Consider the following 18,224-nt stretch of genomic DNA (forward strand, 5'->3'; position numbering starts at 1 on the left):
TGTCATGAGTGATGTATTATGTGAGGTCATAAGCAGTGTATTGAGGGGGCGTAGGTTATAGTTAGCTCAGGTAACTATAAATGTGGAATTTCTATGGTTTTGTGCTAATCTATAACTTCCCTGTAACCCACGTTTTTTTCAGCGAATTTCAAAAGTTTTTATAATGATATTTCCTAACTATAACATCCCTGTAGCCTTTGGTTTTTTTCAGTGAATTGCTATTTTTTTTAAATGTTATTTCTTAACTATAACGTCTCTGTAACCTTCTGGTATTTTTTGTGAATTCTGAAGGTGTTTTTACAATTTATTTCCTAACTCTAACCTCTAACCTTTGAAAGTGGGTGTATGAGTGGGTGTATAGGTCTGTGAGTAGGTGTGTGAGTAGTTGTATGGGTCTCTGAGTGGGTGTGTTAGTGGATGTATGGGTCTGTGATTGCTTTTGTGGGTGTTTTTGGGTATGTGGGTTGCTGTATGGGTCAGTGATTGGGTGTGTGAGTGACTGAATGGGTCTGTGAGTGGCTGTATGGGTCTGTGAGTGTGTGTGTGAATATGTTTGAGTGTATAAGTGAGTGTGTGGGTGGGTTTGTAGGTGGGCATGTGAGTGACCATATGGGTGTGTGTGTGGGTGTATGAGTGGATGTATGGGACTGTGAGTGGGTTTGTGAGTGACTGTATGGGTATATGAGTATGTGTGCGAGTGGCTGTATGGGTCTGTGAGAGGTTTTGTGGGTATGTGACTGGGTGCGTGAGTGGCTGTATGGTTTGGTGAGTTGGTGTGTGAATTGCTGTATGGGTCTGTGAGGGAGTGTGAGGGAGTGTGTGAGTGGCTGTATAGGTCAGTGAGTGCTCTTGTGGGTGTGTGATTGTGTCAGTGAGTGTTTGTATGGGTCAGTGAGTGGGTGTGTAAGTGGCTGTATGGGTCTGTGAGTGAAAGTGTGAATAGTTGTATAGGTCTGTGAGTGTCTGCATGGATGTATGAGTGAGCATGTGAATAGTTATGAGTGTGTGAGTGGGTGTATGGGTGGTTTTATGGGTGTGTGAGGGGCTCTATGAGTTGGTGAGTAGCTGTATGGGTCTGTAGGTAGGAGTGTGAGTGGCTGTATGGGTCAGTTAGTAGGTGTGTGAGTAGCCCTATGGGTCTGTGAGTGCTTTTGTGGGTGTGTAATTGGGCCTGTGAGTGGCTGTATGGGTCGATGAGTGGATTTGTGGGTGACTGTATGGGTCTGTGAGTAGGTGTGTGAGTGGCTATAAGGGTCAGTGAGTGGGATTGTGAGTGGCTGTATGGGTCTGTGAGTGCTTTGTGGGTATGTGATGGGTCTGAACTGGCTGTATGGGTCAGTGAGTGGGTGTGTAAGGGACTGTATGGGTCTGTGAGAAGGCATGTGAATGGCTGTTTTGGTCTGTGAGTGGGTGTGTGCGTAGGTTTGAGTTTATGAGTGGGTATGTGTATGGTTTTATGGGTGGGTATGTGAGTGACTGCATGGGTGTGTAAGTGGGTATGTGAGTGGATATGAGAGTAGCTGAATGGGTGTGTGAGTAGGCATCAGAGTGGTTGTGTGGGTGTGTCAGTAGCAGGGTAAGTGACTGGGAAGGACAGAACCTCACCTGCCCCTTTATCCGACAAGAGGCCACAGTTTTTAGTAAGTGCTAAGTCGTTGGGTAAATGTCTAGGGTCTATTCTGCCTCTAGTGGCCTTCTGTGTGTTTAATTGTAGCAATGTGATTGTTCCTCAAGCATCTTCTTCCAGAAATCTGAGATGACATGAATTCTTCTATAGAGAAGATGATGAGACTTCAAAGAGGTGAACCTCCACCAAGCAAGGGTACTTCCTCTTAACGATATACAGCAGGTGCATCTATGTTTGGTGTAGATGTCCTCATATTCAAGAACCCTTCACTAAAATCAGTGGGCGACGCAATGGTGGGCCTTTTGGTAAGCTGTCCATCATCCTGGTGAATATCGGGACTTACTTTGCATACTACTAAGGTGGACAGTGCTGGGCCAATCCGGTGAGGCTTCCAAGTGATTTTGCAAATGTTCATACTGGCAGTAATTTAAAGGGAGGACCATGCACTCTGCTCTCACCAGGAAAAAACAAGAAAGAACTCACTCATCACAATAACTACAGATTGTGCTCAGATAGATCCACCATGCATTCACCTTCACCAAGGATTTCAGATTGGTTTTTTTTTTTGGTATAACCTTTTATTGATTTTATCAATCACACATACATAGTCACACTTATGCCTGCAGCACCATAGAACACTTTTCTGAATAACATCTATAGAATTACATTTACACTGTTAACAATTCCCGGAGTTCTTTCCGTCTCAGTGTCAGGTCAACCAGCGGGAATGTACATAGGGAACCTCTGTAACTATTCCAGGCCTTCCATTTCTTTTCCCACTTCCTAGGGCATCCTCTAATTATAAACACTTCCTTTTCAGCTATCATGCATCTGTCGAGCTCCTGTACCCAAGTTCGTATGGATGGTGCCCTTGCAGCCCCCCAGTGGCGTGCTATCTCTCGCTTAATCAATGTGAAGCCTAGCGTCATCATCTGCTGCTCGATCTCAGTGAGGTCTGTAGCCTCCCATATATTAAGCAGGCCCACCTGAGGCGTGAGGGTCAGCGTTTTACCCAGCGCGGTTTGAAGCTTAGTCGTAGCCCCCACCCATACCGATTTGATCGCAGGGCATTCCCATAGCGTATGATATAACGTGGCCTCCTGCCGACATCCCCTGCTACACAGTGAGTCTTCTCTGGCCCCTATGCGTGCTAGGACCAACCCCGTCATGTAGGACCTATGTAGGATCCTTAATTGGATCAGTCAGTATCTGAGGGTAATCGCCGCCTTTCGTGGAAACATCAGTGCCTCCCTCCAGTCCTCTTCCTCAAGGGGTCCTACGTCTTGTTGCCACTTTCGTCGAAGCACCCCGAATGCATCAGGGAGGTTGTTGCAGAGCTTTTTATATGTCAGGGAGATGGCCTTCGATTGTAGTTGGCCATCTAAGAGTCTGTCCTCTAGGGGCGACGCGTCTGGGATATTGTGTAAGGTAGGAAATGCCATCTGGTGGGCATGTCGAACCTGAAGGTAGCGAAATATTTCGCCTTGCGCCATATGGTAGGTTTCCTTCAGTTCCTCGAAGCTGAGGATGGCACCCTTCTTTATCAGATCACCGACCTTTGAGATGCCAATCAGGTCCCATTTGTCGAACCCCGACTGAAAACATAGGGTACCGAGTCCCTGGGTCGGCCATAGTGGCGACGCCTTTGTGAGGGTGTTTGCCCATCCCAGGTGTGAGTTCTCTCGGCACCAGGTGCCAACTGTATGGGACATGGGGCCTATAAATGCCTGTTTCCTGCCTTTGGAGTATAATGCTCCCAGATGCCCTGCACGCCCCGTTTGGAATTTATCTAATAAGAACGCCGGGTCGTGAGGGGGTCGGTACATCCATTGATTTACTACCACCATTGTTCTTTAATGTAGAATTGCCAAGAAAACACACTTGCTTTACCTTCACCAAGCCCAGTAAGGTAGGATAATTTGTCCTTTACAGAAGCGGACCTTTAACTGGAGCACTTGCCATTTTTATATTTGTAAGTGCTTCCGGTTAAGATTTAATTTCTGTGAAATGAGCATCAAGCACAGAACGGATCCTCACCGGCCTGTTTATCCAACAGTCCACCGTTTTGCACAAAATGTCTACCCAAACTGTGTACTTTCTACTGGTTAATTAGCAAGTGCTACCTCAGTGGGTAAATGTCTGGTGCATATTCTACTCTACATCCGCGTAATGCACCAGGAGGAATATTCTCCAGCGACTTTGTGTGCGTTTTGGCAATGTGATTGTTCCTTGTGCGCCTTCATCCAGAAATCTGTGATAGCATGAATGTTCCTATAGAGAAGACAACAAGACTACAAAGAGGTGAATCTCAACCAAACAAGGGTACTTCCTCTTAACTATGTAAAGGAAGTTCTTCTTTGTTTTGAAGAGATTTCCTCATATTCCTTAGCTGCAAGAACGTGTCACCAAAATCGGTGGGAAACACGCAGGGGGCCTGTTGGTAAGCTGCCCATCATTCTGGCTAATGATATGAAGACCTTTGCATACTACTAAGGTGGAAAGGGGAGGGCCAAATGGGTGGACCTTACAGTTGATTTTTCACCTTTGCTTACTTGTAGTATTTTAAAGGTAAGCACCATGGACTCTGCTCTCACCAGGAGAGGATAAGAAAAAAAACACTTGTTCCTGGGTGCCCTGGAGCCCACCCAGGGCACCCAGTGTAAACTGTTGGGGACCAGGGGAAGCCTCAATGCCCCTGAGGTCAATGCTGTCTCCCTACCTCCATCAGGAGCCCCCATTGCTCCCACACAGAGGAAGTAGCAAACAATGCTGTTCCCTGAGCATGGGAGTAACATTTTCATCTGTTTTCCTGTCCACTAAATAGCGGGCAGAAAAATAGATGAAAAGGTTGAGCAGTTGTCCTGCTCCCGCCCACTGGGAGCGGACCTACTGTTTGCTCTTGCTTAGCAGGAGCTGTCAAAGCTCCTGCCAAGCATAAGCAAACTACTGTGTGTCGAGGGTGAGCACCTTGGGACATACGGAGCCAGTCCTGGGGAATGGAGGTACCCAGGGACATTAATGGTTCCAGGAGGGGGCCCCCTCCTTTCTCATTGCAGAGCCTGCCCTGGGGACATGGCCTTTCCCTGGGCTGAAAATGGACCTGGAGGCTGGCTCACCGCCCCCCCTCCAATTTCAAATTTTGGCCAAGCCCCAGGGAGGTGGTGGTCCCAGAGCTTTAAATAGCCTGGGAGGGGGGCCACAGTTCCCCCAACCCCCTTTTTCGTTAATCGACCGGGCCAGAAAAAGCCCTGGAGGGGGGTGTGCATGGCCTCTCCCCATTGATTGTAATTTTATTGGCCTTGACCCGGGGATGTGGTAGTCATTTGTGCCCCCCCTTCCCAAAATATATATTATTATATGGCCCCAGGACCTGGCCAATTTAAGGGCTCAACTAGAAACAAACGCAGGAAACCAAACTTTTTTTTCAATTTTGCCGTGAATTTGCAAAACCATTGCAAAATCATTACAAAATTGAAATAAAATTGCTTTTTGGCCCTGGCAGGGTCCCTGGGAGACCTCAACCCCACGCCTAGGTGGTCAGAGTATTCTTACCCTGCCCCCTTCTCTTTTCATTACCTTTTTGTTTGGAACTCGGCAGAGTTCAAGTCCCAAAATGGCTGCCAACACTCTTGGTTGAAGTGTTGGCAGTCAATCAGATATCAGCATGAGATCTGTCAAATTTGCGAAGGAGCCACGCCTCTAGATATAGAAATGTGTTTTTCCTTTACTATTGTGAAAACTACTGAACGAATTTACACCAAATCACAAAAAGCACTCTTTCTAGACCTAGATCTAGCTTTCTGTCAAATTTGGTGTAATGCTGTTCAGCAGTTCAGGGTGTGTCTAGAATCCCTATGGGAAATTGTATGGGGAAAATGTGTTTCAGGCCCCCTTTTTTTCTCGGCCCATACTTGACAAATCAAACCAAAACGTTTAAGACAGAAGCTGAAGTAAGTGGCAAATTAGTTTGCCGCTAATGAAGTAAAGATGCATTTATTTATTCATGATATATAGATCATAGGATGGGTGTAAGAATAATATTTGGTGCGTGATTATTTGTTATTAGAAATGTTGGATTTCGCAATAAACGCTGTTGTCCATTTTTGATACAACAGCTGTGTAATGAGGTATAAATACCCCAACCAATATGGCGCCGGAGTAGCATGCCAAAAATTAAGCATGTTGGGGAGTACTCTCCACATACCTGGGACAGTTTCAGGTAGGACACTATGTGAACAACTGGTTGCATATGGATATGTTCTAGTACATGTTAATCAGGGGATTTATGCCTCATCAGCGTCAACACTTTCATAGGGACGAGGATGTAGATTGGAATGTTTAATTTACTGTGTACATAAGGAATGCGGGTATGCATATTGTGAGTGGTGCTTTCTAGTGGGTTTTTATACGTGATGTGATGATGAGACAGTGTACATTACAGGCGAACAGTAGAAGTACACAAGTGTATCTCCATATGAAATGCTGGGCCATATTAATATAGGAACACTTTATGCCAATTGCTTAATAAGTGACTTTAGTTGCTGAGTTATACTGAATGAGAGTTATGGCTTAGATGTGGATTGGTATGTACTACCTTAAATTAAATAAATTACGTGCAGGAATGATCATGTAATTTTATGATTTTCTCATAGGATACCACAGACTTGAAGTGGGAGATTTACTTATTTTATAGGTCTACAGTTACATGATATTATTTGGTGAGATATGATTAGTTGTACATGAGATTTTAGAGGGCCATAGTTCATGCTGGAATGTGGTTAAATGTTATTTTCTTACTTTTGGTTATAGGTTTCTTTCAAATATTAGCAACTTATATTAGATGTCAAGCTTAGTATTTTACATTTACAACTTTGAGAGGTGAGTAGTATGGATGCTACATGAAACTGACGTAGCTCTTTGGGCGTTTGCCAGCACTGTGGTGCGATTACATAATGAGAAGCAAGACTTATTCTTGGCATGAGTTGGTGTTTCTCCTCCAGCTCTACTTTTGTTTGAAAGTATATCTTTATGTTATAATTTTAATTTTTTTCTTCTGGTTCTAATTTTGCTGAGGCATTGAGATAAGGTGTGGATGTATTTTACACTATAAACAATGTCTAGCTGACTAATATTGGAATATATTTAATTTAATTTTATTTTATCTTTCTATTTTCCTCCATTTGTTTTAGGTTTGGGGTGCACCCATTGTGAGTATGTTTGGGCAATGATGAATTCCTTGCCTACACAGAGGAACTTGCTGATATGGAGCTGTTGTTTTGACTAACTTAGTAGGATAGAAATGTATCACTAAGGAGAGTCATGTTTTGTTTTTGTAGCTTGATGAAGTCAATGGTTGATTTACCATATGACAAAACACGTGTTGGCGACAAGATCGGCTGGAGTTGTCTAGATGGATGTGAAGACTGAAAATAAAGTGGAAAAAGAAGTACCAACTACTGGTTGACTTTTGAATTTAGGACACTAATTGGTGCTCAGGAGACTTTGTGAATGATTATTTGGAGGCATTTTGTCTACACTATTTAAGTGCTGGTGGCTGCTTCTCATCCTTGGAGCACCTTAGCTACTGACAGATTCGATAATTGGAAACTCACATTTTGTGCACTTAATAACCCTGCCACTTCTCATTTATATGTACATCTCAAAAACAACCTCAAGACCGGCCCAAGGTCTGTCTAAAAGGGAACTCAGATTGTAAGTCCCCAGGCAAAAACTCAGATCCATGGATGCTTGTCCCAGAAATGCAGAACTCTCTAGAACCCAGTCTTCAACAACTTCAGTTGACTCCCATCCTCCACTCTCTAACACAGGTGTGATTCCAGTTTTTTTCTCAGACTTATGAAGGACAAGGAACACCTGGTTGAGATATATTCTCCCTCATTTAGACTCTCTAGAACCTAGCCCGTGACCTTCAGATATTTCAGTTTACTCCCCTCCTCCACCCACTAACACAGATGTAAAGCCAGTCTTCTCTCAGACTTCTGCAAGACAAGAAACCCCTGGTAGGGATAACTTCTCCCCCATGCAACAGTCTCCCTTATAAAACATCCCAGTTGTCAATCCGGTCTGTAACGGTTAACCTCCTGGTATTATTAGACAGCTATGCATGCCTGGGGAAGGAGGGGTGACACAGGCAAACTTTATATTGTGGTAAGATCAGTTTTTTAGCAATAATACTCTGTTCATGAGGTTATTTGTCAAATGGGGGAGACCCTGAGCACCACTGAAGACCACCAGGAACATTTCCTAAGGTGGACTGATAGACAGACCTGTGTCTTGAAGGACATTAAGTACTATCTCCAAGACATGGTGAAGTTGCACCAGGAGCATCTCAGTATGTCAAGGAGGAGGAAATAAGACACCATGCAGATGACATAGGCCATATCATGCAAGTGTCAATCTGCAGGGCAAAGTCAAGCACATCAGTCAGGTCGGCACAACACCACCCTGCAAGTGTCACTTTCTCATTAACCCTACTAACAACCCACCTGCATCCCCACAAACCCACCTGCTCTGACTCCATAGCCACAATCTCAATTTAATCTGGGCAAAGTAGTGCATAGCTGGACCCGAGAATGACCCCTTCCCCTACACTGCATGGTTAGTGCCAACCCTTACCCCCAGGAACCTTTTATCTACATATATTTACCTTTCTTCACACAACACACACACATTCTTTAAAGCACTAATCCCACAACTTTTTATGTACTTTGAAACACTTTTATTGTTTAACAATTTCAATGATTAGCATTTGCACTTGCCTTTCACCTGTGTATCATCTATTTTTCACCTGCCATGAATATGTTTGTATTTGAATAATGTAACATGCTTGAGACTGTTTGACATTTAACAATAATCCTCACCACAAATTAAACACATAAGTCTACAAGCATTTCAACAGACACATTAACATTAAAGTGGACTGTCCTTGGGATGGTGATACACAACAAAATAATTCATGAGGTCATGGAGATAGATTGAACTTTGATGAGAGTTGAGCAACTGAAAAATAGACTTCAGGAATGTCAGGAAACAAGTCTATGTAAAAAGTAAAATTGGAATACTGTTGCCAAAAAAATCAAAAAGTTAAAACACATGCAGTCCCAAACATTGTCCAAAAGTCCTAAATAAATGTTCAATGGAAAATAAAAAGTCCACATTCCCAAAATATTTTAACATCAATTACCCCAAACCAGATAGACTGTCCAAACTGTTACTCTATATTAAGTGACAAAGTTCCAGTGGATCTTCATCTTTGCCATCAGACACTAGGCCCACCTTCCACTCCTTGTAACACTCAGGCATTAGTGGTTGCTGGGTGGATCCGGACCACCCCAGAGAATCAGAACACAATGGATTTGTTTTAAGGACACAGCGAGAAGACATACTGGATAAAACCAGCCCGGGGGAGGAAGTTAAGAAGACTATTACTACCTCTTGAAAGCCCCAAGAAATTTTCTGTTGACCATCACTCAACTGCTTCATGACCTCCTGGAGAGTAGCCAAGGCCACATACTGAGTGGCCAAGGGTGGGACACCATATGAGGGCTTCAGGTGTGTGAGTGGCAAGCCTCACCATTGGCCACTCTTCTTCTTGGCTGGCTCTTGCAGTAAGTGTTGGAGAAATGAAGGGTGCAGTTAGAGGCCCCAAAGTTGTGGTGGCTTCTTGATTGGTGGAAGGGGTGGCTTCAGACCACTGATGTAATTTCTTGCTTGCCTGGAGGAGCACTGTCACCTGCCTCATCCTGGCATTTGGTATCCAGATCAACCACCGCCTCAATGGTCTTCACAGCCATTTTAAATTGAGTCTATAAAATGGTGAAGGAGTGACTCTGAGGGCTCCTCTTCCTGTGTCAGGCAAGTGAGTTAGATCCTCTGCCTCTTTCACCCCTGGTACCACTGTACCCTGCTTTGTTCTTGCAGCCCACTGAAAAACAGACTTGAGAAAATAAATCATGAGTGCATGTGTCCACTACTCCATGTAAACCCCAAAAACATTTTTACATTCTAAATTCAATATACTACTTTTAATAGTGGGTGATGGTGAATAACAGATGTAACTCACGTGCATCTTATTTCTAAATTAACAAAGTGTGTGTTATATAGAAACGAAAGTGACCTATGCAAATAAGATGCCTTTATGTTCTAAGGCAATTTTATCTTAATATTCCCTTATGAGAGCAAGAAGGAACATATGCATGATTTGAAGGTAGAAAGTTGCACAGTATTCTTATAAAATGCATGCATACTGTGTAGCCTTGTGTTGGCTGAAACCTTTAACAGTAAATTGTGTCTTACATTGGATTATAACCAGTGCGTAAGGAAACTTGAAGGGGCCCCCCTGCAGGGTACGTGGAGGGGCACCCTCCGGACTCAATCTGGAGCTCTCCAGCCGAAGTACGGTGCTGAGGAGGCCGTCTGGAGGTTAGGGCCCCCCCGCACCGGCGGAGGGGCTGCGGGGGCCTGTGTTACGCCCCTGATTATAACATCCATTTTTATGTGTGTAAGTTTGAAAAAAGTCAGACACATGTAGCGCACTGTCTAATATGCATTTCATATATTACAAAAAAACACATAAATGATAAATTACATACATTTAACATTAGTAATTCAATCATTGTAAAAAAGAAGGACATATGTAAACAGCGACATACACTTTTTATCCACACAAAGATGTTACGTTATAAAACAAGCTCCTTTCTGCCAACATAATATAGTATATAATGTAATTGTTTAAAAAATATATTTTAAAATGATATATATACAAATATATACTTGGATAACAGTCATTCAAATTCACATTTTACTTAACTAAATAATATACAACTTGGACATAAATAAATAAAACATGTGACATGACACTGCAAACTTTCAAACAGAGATTTTGTATTTATTTACTGTAAGGTTTACTGCCTCTTTGCTTCTCGTTGACTTCCGACTGAATGTACAGCATTTGCTGGCTCTTCCAGTGTGAAAACCCACTGCACTGTAATGTGTGGAGATGACCTGAGAGATGTCAGTCCTCACTGCACTGTTCAGCTGAGTTTAGGGTTCTGCATAAGGATGTGGATGCTACTGGAGGACACCCTCCCCTCCCCCCTCAATGATTTATAATTCCCCTGAAAGATACTGGGATCCCTATTACCTCAATACAAAGGAAATGTGGCCATTTCCAAAGCAAAATTAACAGTATGTTGGAGGATTGTGTGGTAGTCTTTCAATGGCTCAGGAATTATCTATCATTTCTGTTCCTGTATGTCACATTCAGTTTGTTACAGCAGACACGGAACTCCACCCCAACTACAGAGATCTCCACCCTCCTAGCAGAGGTGGAAAAATCTGCTAGAAAGGCATAATTAAATAGTTACACTTAGTAAAAAAATAGGGAACAAATGCCAGTGGTTGAAAAAGTCTCCTTACTAGGGCATAACATGTAATGATTTAATAACATTTAGAAGTAGATGCATTTGAATATAAAGATGTGTAAAAGAATCTTTATTTGCTATATGTTATGGAGTATTCAATATTGTTTGTTATCGTGTGTCTTAAAAATGCTATTGTGTGTGAATGATCTATTTAGTTCTAAAATGTACTATGTGGATGAATAAGTGAATGAAATATTAGCAAACAGATGTTATATTGAGACTTAATATCATGTAATATCATGGTAGTACTAGTGTTTCAGGATGGTAAATGTAGACACTGACATAGTCCACCATTCATCATTGCCTCAACACTTTGCAACCACTGTGATGCAGCAACCAAACGAAGCAGCTCAGGTGAAATATGAGGACACTATTTGGTCACACACCTGTAGACCCTGACCTCCGTCATGTGTTGCACCCCAGAAACATGATTAGGGCCTTTGTTCAGAGATATGGTTATGCTGTTATGCAACATACAACAAGCTACAATAATCTTGCACAATAGGAGGTTGACGTGAGAATAACAATAGTGCCGTCAATGAGGTTTCACATAAGTATGCATGTCTTATTGTAATTCTGTTGCACCCATGTGGTTGGAAGTTGAAAGGAGATGAGGAGATGGGGTGTGAAGACTTACTTGGAACCAAGGAGGTGATAATTGGAGCAATGAGGTTATCTTGAGAATAGTTCAGACATTATATACCTGGATGCATTCAATCTTAGTTTTATGTGTGTCTGTTGTGATGGGATGAAATTTATGAATGACTACAGTTGTGATACCATTCCCTAAATATACGTGTGGTGGCAGTGTGATATGGTTAAACTTACCTAGCAGCCACGTGTCACAGAAATCTCCAGCAACCAACTGACATCTAATAAGTCACTAGAGGAGAATGTAGCTGTTATGATTGCACACAGGAAAGGCAACGTACAAATTGGAAAACAAGCCCTGGCTTCTCCAACCACTTATATGCTGATGGAGTGCCAGTGGTGTCTGTGGAAGAAATGGTGTTCCCTTTGGCAAGGTTGCCGAAGAACTACATCTGAACAATCTATGGCATCAAATGCCTGAGGCAAATGGGGACAATGAAAATAAATTCCCTTGACACCCCGTTACCTTTCAGCCAGTGACAATGGCATGGTGATAAACCAGTGCACTTGGTTGATGATGCGTCTCAGTGCCCATTACAAGCCCAGTTAGTGGCTTACATGTGAGATGCCTACAGTACACCCACTGACCACCTGGAATGATCCAGTGCCCAGGAATGGGGTGTAGGCAATATTTTGACATGTGAAGGATGGCCAGGAACTGCATTGTAGGTGAAGTCGGCTCATGCTCACAGTCTGAAACCATGATGTTGAAAATCTGTCTGTAACACCTCTATCCCACTCCTCCTCACATAATTATACCTCAAAATTAGGGGAAAGGCAGCAAAGATGTTCATCAATATTGTGAAGAAAACTATTGAGTCTGTGGTTTGCTTTCTTATGTGGACTGACTTGTGAATGATTGGTTGATGTTGTAGTGTGTTTCACATGCTGATGGGTGTGGTGCAGCCCAGACTGTGAACCCCCCCTTACAGTAGCAAGTGTGTTGAATTTTATGGAAGCTATGTTGTAATATGGGTTTTCTACTAAATGTAACTATATTTACTCTTGTGTGACATTTCCTACTAAATCAAATTCTAAAGAAGTTATTTTTTTCTTCCGATTTTACCTATTTGATGTTAACGTTATTCTCTACCTCTGATTTCGATGAGAGTGCCTTGCAGTAGAAATGTTTGCCAGTGTGTGGCTTAACCCAAGCCTTATCTGCAGTAAATCTGAGGCTCTCAGTTAAAAGTACTTTTGGAGTAGATGGGGATCTAACTTTGGTTAATAGCATCTGGCGTACCTTTCTTGTGAGTGTGTTTCAGTATAGTATGTGCTTGTGCCTCCCTACGCCCTACATGATTTTCCCTTACCCCCAACCGTTCAGTAGTAAATATTCCCCATTTTCGAGCCACTCACCCTTGTCCTTCCCATACTTACACCAACATTATATATGTCAATGTTATGTTATGTTATGTTATGTTATGTTATGTTATGTTATGTTAAAAGGCATTTAATATAGTGCAAAAACTCTCCCCGAAGGGGTATCTGAGCCCTTTAGCAGGGTCAGTACGTTGCGGCAAGTCAGAACAGCCAAGTTTTGAGATGTTTTTGAAAACTTGTGAAGTCAGTGCATGAGCAGACATATAAGAGAAGCCTGTTCCAGTAGTTGGGGGCGGGGTAAGAAAAGGATCAGCCGCCATATCTTGATGTGCGAAAGCAGCAGTTACACAGTAGCAGTTTATTTTTAGATCTTAGGTTTCTGCCATGGATCTTAGGTTTCTGCCATGGCAGTAGTAAGCACGTTTCTCCTGTATGTATACTGGTCCTTTACCAATCAGGGACTTGTAAGTCAGGCAGAGCAGTTTGAACAGAGATCTTTTCCAGATTGGAAGCCAATGCAGGGCTCTAAGCAAAGGAGTTGATAGCGCATATGGCAGAAGTTTGTTACAAGGCGAGCAGCAGTGCTCTGAATGACCTGAATTTTAGAAAGAAGGGATTAATTAGCCGCTAGTACAAATTATTAAGGTCTGGGTAAGGGCTCTCCTGGATCTCAGTGGGAGCCACTGAGATACTTTCTGGAGAAGGTGCATTGTACCAAAACAGGTACCACAAGTGAACGTAACCCAATCCTTCATAGATAGTTTTTTCTGCAAGAAGGAGACCTAGATTTCTTGCCGTTCTACTGGGAGATGACCTAGCTCAGAGGGCCGCCACTCATCTGACCAATATATCTGAGTTTTTCCAAACATCAGGATCTCTGTTTTGTCACCTTTTAACTGAAGGCAGTTGTGGGTCATCGATGTGGCATTTTTTCTCATGAAGACAATGAATCTATGCTTCAAATGTTTATGTCATGCCCAAAAGAGTTGACTAATTGGGTGTCATGTGCATAAGAAAGTATTTCAAAACCACAGAACTTAACTATCTGGGCAAGGGGTGCCACATTGATGTTAAAAAGATTGGGGCTCACAGAGGAGCCTTGGGGGGCCCCCTTGTCCAGAGAAAGGATCTTTGATTGAAAGGTGCCAAAAGAGACCATTTTGGTCCTGTCAATAAGAAAATCTTTCAGCTAGTCTAGGGCTGTTTCCTGAATACCTAATATTTATCCCATAAAGACGTTGGATTAAGATGAAACGGAGACGATATCAAATGCTGCTGACGGTCAAGAAGGACGAACATTGACAGAATTCTAGCATCTAGGGATAGTCTGATAGAATCGACTACAGTCAATAGGGGAGTTGCAGTACTATGGAAGACTCTAAAGCCATATTGTGAGGAGGCCAAAACATCTTGGTCCTCCAAGCAGGAAGAACGTTTGTTTACATGTGACTCCAGACCTTTGCCTCACAAAGGGAGGAGAGAGATGCAGAGGTAATTGGCAGGCTCCTATGGATCTGCATTAAGATTACTTAAGATGGGCATAACATCTGCAGATTTCCACTCCAGCAGGTAGGGTTAACGATAGGTTACATAGTGTTGTAATGGTGGGAGTGAGATGAGTAGACATAGAAGTCATTATACATGGAGGACAAAGATCAGAGAGCCTGATTTAACTTTAGCCAACAGGTCTAACATCTGAATGATAGGCTCAAACCTCTCAAACACTACTAAAGTGTATCTAGGAAGAAGGTTTGTAAATTACAAATTGTTAGGAGATACAGCAGTGGTACACACAATCAGGATAAATATTTTCAACCTTTGTTTCAATATGATTTGTCAGAGTGTCACGTAATGCCTGTGAGGTAGGAATAGCTGAGATGTAGGCAAGTGGTTTGGTGAATTAATTAGCACCTTAAACAATTCTTTAAAAGAGTTTCCAGCTTGATCAATCCTGTTGATAGTATATAGTCTGCGCGTTTCCCTGATTGCACTGTGGTAGGCTCCTAAAGCTAATTTATATTTGCTTTTATTGGCAGCAGATTTCTAAGAATGCCATCTTCATTCCAGCCTTCTACAGTTCATCTTATCAAATCTCAGTTCAGCAGAGCACCAAGAGGCATTATGTCTGATGGCTTTAGGGGTGCTCTGTTTATAAGGGGCAACTGTATCTATTGCTTGGGAGTGAGATTCTTGAAACATTGCTAGGACAGAGTTAATGTCCTGAATATTTTCTAAATTAGGGACACAGGAAATTGGGTTGAAGGACTCTGGGGTGACATGCCTCCATGATCTTGATCTATTTTGGCCATTTATTTTTTGTTTTAAAAGATTGCCCCTGACTAGGATCTGAAAGCTGATGAAATAATGATCAGTACATGCTTAGAGCTCTGTGGAATCTATGTGAAGAAGCTGGGAGTTAGTAAAAATAAAGCCCAGAGTAAGGCCAGCCGTGTGAGTAGGAGCATGGACTTTCGGGTTGCATTTCGAGATCAGATAGTAGGAGAGGCACCTCAGAGTCAGAGGTTGCTTCTGCGTGGTAGTTAAAGTCTCCCACCAAAAGGAAATTGTCTGTAGCTATCACACGGGGGGAGAAGTGTTCTGCTAATTTGTGTCTAAGATCCTGAGGGGGCGATACACTAGTGCACCCTTCAGAGATCGCCATGGGAGGTTTCCAACTTAAAGACATATATCTTCAACCAGTCGGAAAGTAGAGAATCAATGATCTCGACTTTCAAGGAGTTCAGGAATGCTATAAATACTCCTATCTTAGTATTCCTGTCAAGTCTGACCAGCTTATAGTTGCCGGGGAACACAATATGAATAAAAGGAAGAGCTATTGGGTGCAGCCAGGTTTCAATGAAAAAGCAAATGTCAGTTTATAGAGAAGTGAGCAAGTCCCACATCGCCGTCACACGTTTAGGGATGGACCTTGTGTTACAGTAAAGTCCTTTTAATGTTGGAGGTTCATTAGAAAGTTCAGCAAATGAGTCTTTTGAAGTGTCTTTGGTTCTGAAGGTGGGCGTCTTTATGGCACATGGCCTGATGAGGTTGAGATCCCGGCCCTCTCTGTAGTTAATTAGTAGAATTCCAGGTGTGTCAGGACAGGAGAATCTGCATTCGTAGAATGAAAATGGGCCTTCCAGACACAGGTGGAGTGGGGGGCACAATCTAGCCAGTTAGACTTTGTTTTAATCTACTTGTTAGTTAATGCATCCTCTCTATTATTGTTCTCTGCCTTGCTGCTCAGCCAATGGTGAGGTCATTGAAAGGTTCAGAGTGTTTGTGCTTGATGAAGAATCAGTTGGAGTGGATGGGCTGAGCAGCAAGGAGGCAGCTCCTGGTGGGGCATATTATGGATCTTACCATCTTCCTGTAACCTGTAACTGAAGAAGTAACCTGATGAATAAATCCATAACCTTTTCTACAAGACCTGTCTATGTATCATCCTTCATTGTAACACACTTCAATTCCTTGAGCTTGTTTCTAGTGTAGCGCTTTGTAGAGGAAAAGCTTACCTCAGTGGCAGCATATGCAGGTTCCTGGTGCCTGGTGCCTGGTGATGTTCGGGCGCAGATAGGCACACCTGCTGCAAGCATCTGCAAGCATCCACTGCAGGCTAGCTTTTATAGAGAGCCGACAGTACGAAAAAAACAACTGGACTGCTAGCCGGCCTAAAATGGCGACCACTTCAGTCGACACTAGAACTAATGAATAAAGCCTTTAGCTCCCTCCGCACAAACGGTGGACTGGGGCTGACAGGGGAGCTGACGGAAAATAAATATAGAGCGTCTAAAGAGCGTGAGTGGTATTACAGGTATTGTCTAAAAATTCACATGCCTCTCGAGCCTTGCTGAAAGTTTTGTCCAGAGAAGTAAAGTTCTGGAGTGCACGGGGGAGGGCAATGTGCGAGGATAAATAAAGTGCTGATGTGCGCATATCATAAATGTGGGGGTTTAAAAACAGAAGGTTTTAAAACAGATAATAATAAAATTCCACTATTAAATATTTAATAAGGATAAAGTACTTGCCTGTCCTTTGCACGGACTCTTTGCAGGAGAACTCGACACATAAGCGATAGGGCTGGCGTAGGTGAGATCTGCGGCTGCTCGCTGCGCACGCAGTGGGCCCTGTAAGACGGCGGCTCTCTCTGCCGCATTGGGACCTCCCCGCATCCTGTTGCAGGATCATTTCTGGTGTGCTGTGACCCACTGGTCACCCTCTTTGTCCCCCGTTGGACACGCTGTGTCGCATGGGGATGCCGGAAGCAGCGTCGGTGTTGGAGGTGAGTGCAGGGCCTCTTCGGGACCCGCTTCTCCTACCTCCTGACCGTGCTCCCTTAGGGGATGACTGCCTCTTACTCCATGCGAGCTTTGCCCTGGCATAGAGAGGATGCGGCGTTGAGGCCTTGGCTGCTGAGGGCTCAGATCTGAGTCCCGTCACGGCTCCACAACTTCGGAACACCCTGCCAGAGTTAGAAATCTGCTTGTGAGCGCTCCAACTATGCAGGGTGAAAGGCAGGCAGGATGCAGCTCACCAGACTATTGAGAGTTGGGGCTTTTTCGTTTGTGCATGCCCAAGACCCACCGCTGTTCACAGATGCTCAGTGCTATTTTTATCCAGAATTATAATATATAGACAACAGCTGAGATCACCCTGGTTGCTAAAGTGTTTGGTAGTAAAAGTTCTGTTTTTGTCAGGAAATTACCATCTGAAATGGAAAGTGGTGGTAGCTGAGGAAAGCTCCTGTTGCTAGGGGAAGAGCTAACATTTAGTGACATTTCTGGCTGATAGCAGAGGGTGCTAGTTGCTCGGCAATTGCTAGGTAAAGCTCCGCTTCTTAGGAAAATGTGATGGCTGCTAGGAGAAGTTTCAGCATGTTAGTGGATGGTGCCAGTCGCAAGTTCAAAGAAACGGTTGCTGGGTTTGTCGATAGTGTCAATTTCCGAGGAACATGCCTGGCGCTAAGTGAGACTTCTGTGGAAAGTGATGGGCGCTACAGCATAGTGCTGGTTGTTAGGGCCGGTTAATGCAAAACTAACTGTTACTGAGGAAAGAGCTAATACATTGTACAAGAACACGTCTGTTTCTGATGGCAAGGGAAAGTGGTAGTTGCAAGGGATGCTCTAGTTGTTGCTGGTGAAATCACTATCAGGAGCAGTATAGGTGCAGAGTCGGACTGG

This window comes from Triturus cristatus, chromosome 8, assembly GCF_964204655.1.
Source record: "Triturus cristatus chromosome 8, aTriCri1.1, whole genome shotgun sequence".
NCBI lineage: Eukaryota > Metazoa > Chordata > Amphibia > Caudata > Salamandridae > Triturus > Triturus cristatus.